The following is an 8050-nucleotide window of genomic DNA, read 5'->3' as shown; positions in this document are numbered from 1 at the left end:
GATTTTAACTCTTCTAGTATTTAAAAGAACATATCACCCAAAAATGAGCACTGCCGTCATTTACTCTCCCTCATGTTATTCTAAACTCATACTGTTTGACTGTCTTTAAGGAAAACAAAAAGGAGATTTCAGGCAGAATGTTCATGCTGCATTTTTACATACAATGTTAATGAATGGTGACCACAAGTATGAGTAAATTATGGTAAGTTTTTGAGGTAAATTAACCCATTAAATGAATACCCATCTTCTGTGGTGTGGACAGAAACACTCTTTAAGGGTGAAATACCACACAATCATAAATCCTATATTAGTGCAAACAGCAAACATATTCATAAGTCTATAAAGTCAAAAAAAAATAAAATCTTTTGTCACAGCGATGGAAGTGCTAGTTAGCTTTGTTGTGGTTTGTCTTAATTTATTTCTCAATGCTTTTGCTGGCCACACATTCCTCATTAGAGACACAACAGGCTGCCAAACACTTGCAGAGTTTCCAATTATGTCCACAAAAGACAAAACAAGAGCTGCCCATAAAAGACATTAACTGGCCTCATAAATGTTTGGCAGACTAAGAGAGAAATGTGAAGATTGAACAAGTGCAGCTTGATTTATTTAGGTGGAATCGTAGAAGGAGACACTGAAAAAGGAGAAGAAAAAAAACAAGAAGATACTTAAAATTCACTATACATTTTCAGTTTCAATTGATTGGCTTTTTTTTAATGCAGAACCTGTTCCAGGTCAAGCTATAATACATCTATAATGCAATACTTTGAAAATATGTATATTCGACTTAATATCTCTTAATAATAATAGTCATTTTGTGATTCAATCTGAGTCTCTTATATTCTGACCAACAATTTGTCAAATAAATAAAAACAGTAATATTGCAAAATATTATTGAAATTACATTTTTTTTCTCTATTTGAATACATTTTAAAATGTCATTTGTTCCTGTGATGGCAAAGCTGAATTTTCAGCAGCCATTTTTGATTGATATACAGTATCTCTTTGACCAGAAAACATTATGCTGGGAGACAGACAGAGGTCAGAGCAAACGTCTTTGCTTTCGACACGCAGAAATGCGCCCTAACAAATAAGCATGACGCTCACATCACAACAGCTCTTTCCCCTCTTGGCTCTATCTGTGTGTGCCAATCCCAACAACAATATTTCAGCGCTACTCGTCCTGATGCCATGACGGTTTTCCTACAGGAGATTACACGAGTCAGCACACAGAGTTCAATGCTATTTGTCAGGGTCTGCAAACGTAGAGATGTTCATATTTTATGACTCTCTTGTCTGGGGGGATTTCTGTAAGCAACAGTGTCAAAACCAAGAATAAATGGTACCTGCTTAATGCAAACGAAACAAAATGGCTTTGTCGTCTAAGTTGTAACATGAATGTTATATAAAAGTCCCACATTATAATAAGTGGCCTTAATTAATATGTACTTACATAAAAAATAAGTACAATGTACTTATTGTGTTCAAATTGTATTGCAAAACACTTTTGCTGCTATTGAGGTGGGATATGGGTAAGGTTAGGGACATGGTTTGGTGGTATGGGAAGGTTTAAGGGTGGCTTAAGGTGTAAGGGATGGGTCAACAGTGTAATTATAAATGTAATTACAGAAATTAATTACAGATGTAATTACATGCAGATATTTTTCAAATATAAGTACAATGTAAAAAGATGTATGTACACAATAAGTGCATTGTACAATGCAAATGTAAGTACAAAGTTGTTAAAGCCACTTAATATAAAGTGGGACCTAAAAGGGTTATATCAATTAGGTTTATATGTATTTAGAGAAGTACTAAGTATCTAAAATAATAAATATGCTACAAACAAAGTGTATTTACATGGATAATACTATATTTAAAAAAAGGTGATGTACGTGTATTTGTACATGCATCACAGTTTCCACAAAAATATTAAACGGCACTATATAAACTGCTATATTAAAATATTAAACTGTTTTCAACGATGATTATATATATCAGCACATTAGCATGATTTATGAATGATCATGTGACACTGAAGATTACACTGGAGTAATGGCTGCTTAAAATTCAGCTTTTCCATCACAGGAATTAATTAAATTTTGAAATCTATTAAATTAAAAACAGTTAATTTAAATTGTAATAATATTCACAATACTGTGTTTTTACTATATTTTCAAATAAATAAATGCAGCCTTGGTAAAAAAAAAAAGAGACTTCTTTCAAGCACATAAAAAAAATAAATAATAATAATACCAAACTTTTGAATGGTAGTTTACATATCCATAAGGCCTTTCTAAATGACTTGAGGCTAGGTACAGAATAAAGCTGACACCAACATGTTTCACTATTATCTTCTTGTTCTCACTCATATTCCTTTCTCTGCACTTCTTTGAAAGACACCTTTCTTTCCTTTTGTCATATTCAGTGAACACACTCTCTCCTTTTCTGAGACTCTTGGCCTCGATTAAAACATTGACATTTCTGTAAGTGGCAGATACAGATTCTAGACCAGGAAGAGAGTGTCATGTCTGTGGGCCCTCTGGTTTTTGCATGTTTTTAAGCTGACCTGAGATGAGACAGACTCACGTGTCAAGTTTCACCTCGTGGGGAAAAAAGAAAAATGAAGGAGCTCCCTGTGAGTCCAGAGAAGAGATTTGAAAGAATTCATTTTACCAGTACTGTGAGGCAAAGCCATGCCTGGTGACACCTGCAGTCCCACAGATAAAATAAAGGATGAGGGGAAAATGTCTCTGAAAATATTTATCAAAGCCTACATCATACGTTGGTGAAAAAGTAATAAAACTTCTGTGAAATAGAGCAAAAGGTTTGTTAGAAAAGTTTGTTGTAAAGGGCACATCTACAACATCTTGCCCATCAGTAACTTTTCACTTCACATGGAGCAAAACCACAGTCGACAGCACTTCTGTTGTCATTGTGTTCTTAAAGCTCACCACCAGAGCCCTATCCAGACGAGATGATGTTTCAGTTAAGTCTTATCATCTGACATCTGTGATTTTGTATTGATTTGGACAGGACCTTGTTTATTACACAGGTTTTCTAGATGTGGGGGTTACAGAAGGTCATGTGCTGTACATGCAACATGTATGAAGTATATGTCTTTTAATCTTTTAACTTTACACAAGTTTAGGAGTAGTAGATTATAAAAAAAAAACTTAAATGCGCAGAGAATATATTGATTTTATATATTAATATTTTAATATTGATATTAAAATAGTCAGACTTAGACGTTTCTGTGACTTGCCCCTCTTTAATTAATTTCATATTACTTTTTTGTCAGATGCCATCCATATTGATAGATTCAGCAAGATTATTGTACAAATGGTAGTTTAAGTTAGTCAAAAACACATGAGGAGAAGCACCGTGATAAAAGAATATCAGCAATAACATGGACATTTCCATTCGGATGGGATTAGACTTCTCAGAGGACCGTTAGGTTTGCCGAAAAACAGAAATTTGCTCTGGATTTTTTTACAGAGGTTTTGTGAAAAAAAACTTGGCAGATTCGGATTAGATTAATCCCAAAGTACATCTGTGAAACATACAAAATACAAAAGTACAGAAACTAGACTATCTTCAAAATGAATAGTTGGATTACATGAACGACTATTTGATTCATCATGTTGATTCAATAGTTTACCCAAAAAAGAAAATTCTGTCATCATTTACTCACCTTCAAGTTGATCCAAACCTGTATACATTTCTTTCTTCTGAAGACCACAAAAGAAGACATTTTGATGAATGTTGGTAACCAAACAGTTGCTGGTACCGATTTTCATAGCTTTTTTTCCCCAACATTCTTCAAAATAGCTTCTTTTGTGCTCAGCAGAAGAAGGAAAGTCGCTTGTTTGGAACAACTTGAGGGTGAGTAAATGATGACAGAATTTTCATGTCGGGGTGAACTATAGGAAGTCTTCTATACTGTAACTGCTGGTTTTAAGTTCACTTGACCCAGATTAGGTTTTTTAAGGGAACTTTACATAAAACACCAGAAGGAGAACAACAGAACTGGACAGAATGCAGGGGTCTTCCGAAGTGTTTTTAACTTGACACTTTAAAAATGCAGTATTCATGGCATGAGACACTCAAAAAAAAACAGTACAAGTTGTGATGCGTGAAAAATGCATGAATTAAAAAAAATCATATCTGAGAGGATTTATCACGCAAACTGTCTAACAGCTAGAACTGTGTCAGCATGGTAAGTAAAATACAGACACTAAAAATATCCAAAAAAGAAAAAACTTCTTTGATAAAAGCAAGTGGATAGTGTCTGTCCTTTGCCTTTAGCATGCCAAAAGCAGCACAGGATTAGCATAGATGCACGACAAGTTGCAGATTTACACCTGCTAGCCTATGGGGACCATGGAAGCTCTCTGGTGATCAGTGCGATACGTGACCCCATGATGCTGTGAGCGGTAGCCGATAGCCCTGTGGGCCGACTGCCTCCATCCAGTGTTACAAAGATTATTGTCAAGTGCTGAACAGTAAGAGAGTGAGTGTCGAACTCACCCTCACATGCAACCTGAGAGGTAGGTTTGGTCTGCTAAATGGTATACTGGGAGGACACACAAATTTGTGAAAATAAGTGCTAGAGAGTGTGTTACAGAGCTGAATGCTGGGTAATCAGGCCCTGCAGCTAGTGATTAATACCTGGGCGTCTGATCCCATAAAAGTTGGAGTCTGTATATGCATCCGCAGGCACGCCACAGGCTTGGATAGCGTCTGGGTGTACATTCACTTTGAAAGTTCTCTTCTCAGCGCTGCATAATTCGCTCTCTCACTTCGTTTCCTGCAGAGTCCAACACCACAGGAAACATGGAGAGAGAACAGTAATGGAGTAACCAGCAGAGATAAAGAATAACATTATGTTGCTGGCCAAAAATAAAAAAACAACAACTTTCTAGTATCACAAAAGGCCGTGACACACCAAACTGACATCAAAGAACTAGTGGAGACGAAAACCGACTTAGTTGTTGCCTCACATAGTTTGGGACAAAAAAGGCTGGCTTGAACACACCGCAAAGATTACAAGTCCAGGGCTCCAGACTGCACCTAAAACAGTCGCATTTGCGAGTTTGCGACCAAAAATATTAATTTGTGAGATATATTTTGGCTGAGATCGACACTGGCAACTATATAAATTTACATGTTATGATTTAAAGATTTGCATATAATGCCTTTTTCCTGCTTGTTTTGCGATCACATCTTTTGTTATGTTGACGCAATAAACGGAGACGATGCGCATCAAAGTTTTAGTCGAAAAAAAATGCTTTCAAACAGTCCTCATCTCTGCCAGACACCAGCGCTAACGGCACACCTGCTAAAAGCAGATTCCAGTTGTACAGCATGAGAGAGATAAAAAATGACGGAGACATGCGAAGTAAAAGTGCAGACAAGCAGTGTCTACTTCGTGCACAACTTGAACGAACTACAACAGGTAAAGTTGTCAGCTGTGTGGACATTAACGATAACAATTCTCGTTTACAATCGATACTAATATAACTTCTTATTACCAAGATCTTTAGTCTATATGCGGTGTTCTATTAATGCGTGAACTTCATATTATTTGAAGCATTATTGTTTAGCGTTATATTTTTTCATTCCTTTTTAATTATATATTTTAGTAAATATTATGTAAAATAAATATAGATTTAGTTTCAGCAGTAGTCATGCCTGTTTGCTTTACTATATATAAATTAAATGTTGTCATATCATATATATTGGCTTTACATCAGCCATCAGCTACCCTGCTCTATAAGATATCAGCAGCGGCCATAAAAAAAAACATATCAGTCGACCACTAGTGGTTATGAAAATACCTAAACATTCCAATATGCAGATAAGATATAAAATTCAAAGAGCATTTGGTGTGTGCCCTCTTGACTTTATCGGTTTTGCTTGCTTTCATCATTTTTATTTTTATTTTGTGCAATGGATCTCCAAGCTGAACACCCAATTAGAGTGATCTCTCTCAGCAACTGCCCGAAGCTGATTCAACATGCTCAATCAGCCAAAAAGCCACCATCGGCATGGAACACTGCAAAAACTCAGCTGATAGATGCTCAACGATGGACCGACTTTGGCCAACCACTGGTTTGGTGTGTCATGATCTTAAAAGTGGCAAAAAGGAAAATAAAGAATAGCAATTTGTCAAAAAAAAAAAAAAATCATATTAAAGCATATTATGCTCATATGGACATGGCAGGTTTAAGACTGGCTGCATCACATTCCGATTCTGTTCTTTCCACTTGTCCATAATTTCCTGTCCTCTCTCAAGTCACTGCTATCACTAAAAATGACATAATGAAAAAAAAAAAGTTATTATATTAAAGGGGTCATATGATGTTGCTAAAAATAACATTATTTTGTGTATTTGGTTTAATGAAATGTGTTTATGTGGTTTACGGTTAAAAAAACATTATTTGAAACGCATCGATTTTTACAAAGCTCATCGGTCTGAAAAGCGAGGTGTGCTCTGATTGGCCAGCTATCCAGGGCGGAATACCTCAAGCGTGTGACAGAAATGTTACGGCTCTTACCATACTGTGATGCCGTGTCCCGGCCAAAGCGACACAAACATTAAAACCCATTATAAACGAGGCACTTGTTGCATCCAGTGTGTCAAGGAAACGAGGCTGGATTCAGGTGCGGGTTCAACAGAGGCTTTAGTCGGGGACTGGCCACTTGGCGACAGCTTCTATCTTAGCTGGGTCTAGTTTAATCCCCCTGGTGGAGATGATATGGCCAAGGAATGTAACAGACTCGGCGTGGAATTCGCACTTTGACTCACGTATATACCTGTCCATGGCCTCTCTTTCAGGACCGGAAAGGGAATATAAACGACCCTTAGGCGGAGAAGTGCCCGGGAGAAGGTCTATGGCACAGTCGTAGGGACGATGCGGAGGTAGAGAGGTGGCCCGGGACTTACAGAAAACCGCACGAAGATCGCAGTACTCCGCCGGGACGCCGGTCAAGTCAGCGGGATCCACCTGCGAAACACAAGACACAGAGACAGCAGTAAAAGCAGCACCTAAACATGACACATGATAAGATGGACTCCAGGCTAAAATAGAATTATTGACCCAATCAATATGTGGGTTGTGTTTCAACAACCAAGGATGTCCTAAAATTAACGGGGCCTTAGGGGAGTCAATGATTAACAGTTCGATCTGCTCACAGTGGTTACCAGAGAGGGAAAGGTTTACACAAGGGGTGACGTGAGTGATACTAGTGAGAGGATTGCCCGATAATGACCACGCCGTAATGGGCCTAACCAAGGGAATGGTCGGAATCCCCCACTTGTGAGCAGAGGCAGAGTCCAGGAAATTCCCCTCAGCCCCCGAACGCCGCTAGAGTCTGGAACTGTATGGCATAGTCGGTGACTGAGCATCTCCTCTGAGACAGCCGAGACAGCTGAGCCGCCGCCTCATCTCCCTGGGCTGACTGGTCGAACAGCTTCATCATCTCCTGGCTAAAATCCGCAAAAGTAGCACAACAGGGAGCCCGCGATCTCCATACAGCGATTCCCCATTCGCGGGCGCGACCCGAGAGGAGAGTAAGGACGTATGCCACCTTAGCCTCCTCTGTGGCGTAACGTCGAGGCTGCAGTGAGAACACCAGCGAACACTGGGAGAGGAAGGCTTGGCAGGCATTCAGATCGCCATCATACACCGCAGGATTGTTGGCATGCGGTTCGGGGTCCAAAGGAATACCAGCGCGGAGGACGGGACCCTGGTTAGCCGCCTCCCGCTGAAGATCCTCGACGCGCGTGAGGAGCTCAGCGAAGCGGGCATTTAGCGCGCCCACCTCTTGCGCTGTGGTGTTGAGCTGGGTGGCGTGCTGCCCCAGCAAAACTCCCTGTTGCACAAGAGCAGAACGAAGCGGATCCGATCCCGCTGAATCCATCTTTGGTCAGATTGTTCTGTCAGGGAAACGAGGCTGGATTCAGGTGCGGGTTCAACAGAGGCTTTATTGTACAGAGATATCACCACGGGCAATGAGCCTCCGCGGACAGTTTATATGGTCCTGG

The 8050-nt window shown here is 39.2% G+C and overlaps 1 long non-coding RNA gene across 1 annotated transcript in view; it reads left to right on the top strand.

Annotated features, from left to right (window-relative positions):
• Positions 1–5386: 5386 nt before the first annotated feature.
• LOC107659271 (uncharacterized) overlaps positions 5387–8050 on the top strand; it is a 6296-nt gene continuing 3632 nt past the window's right edge. Inside the window, exons 1-2 of the long non-coding RNA XR_001630892.1 lie at positions 5387–5458; positions 7623–7628. This is a non-coding gene — a long non-coding RNA (uncharacterized LOC107659271). The remainder of the gene's footprint in view (positions 5459–7622; positions 7629–8050) is intronic.

This window comes from Sinocyclocheilus anshuiensis, unplaced genomic scaffold, assembly GCF_001515605.1.
Source record: "Sinocyclocheilus anshuiensis isolate Anshui unplaced genomic scaffold, SAMN03320099.WGS_v1.1 scaffold884, whole genome shotgun sequence".
In the NCBI taxonomy this organism is placed as follows: domain Eukaryota; kingdom Metazoa; phylum Chordata; class Actinopteri; order Cypriniformes; family Cyprinidae; genus Sinocyclocheilus; species Sinocyclocheilus anshuiensis.
The sequence above is the reverse complement of the archived record's forward strand: the minus strand, read 5'-3'. Positions and strand labels throughout refer to the sequence as shown.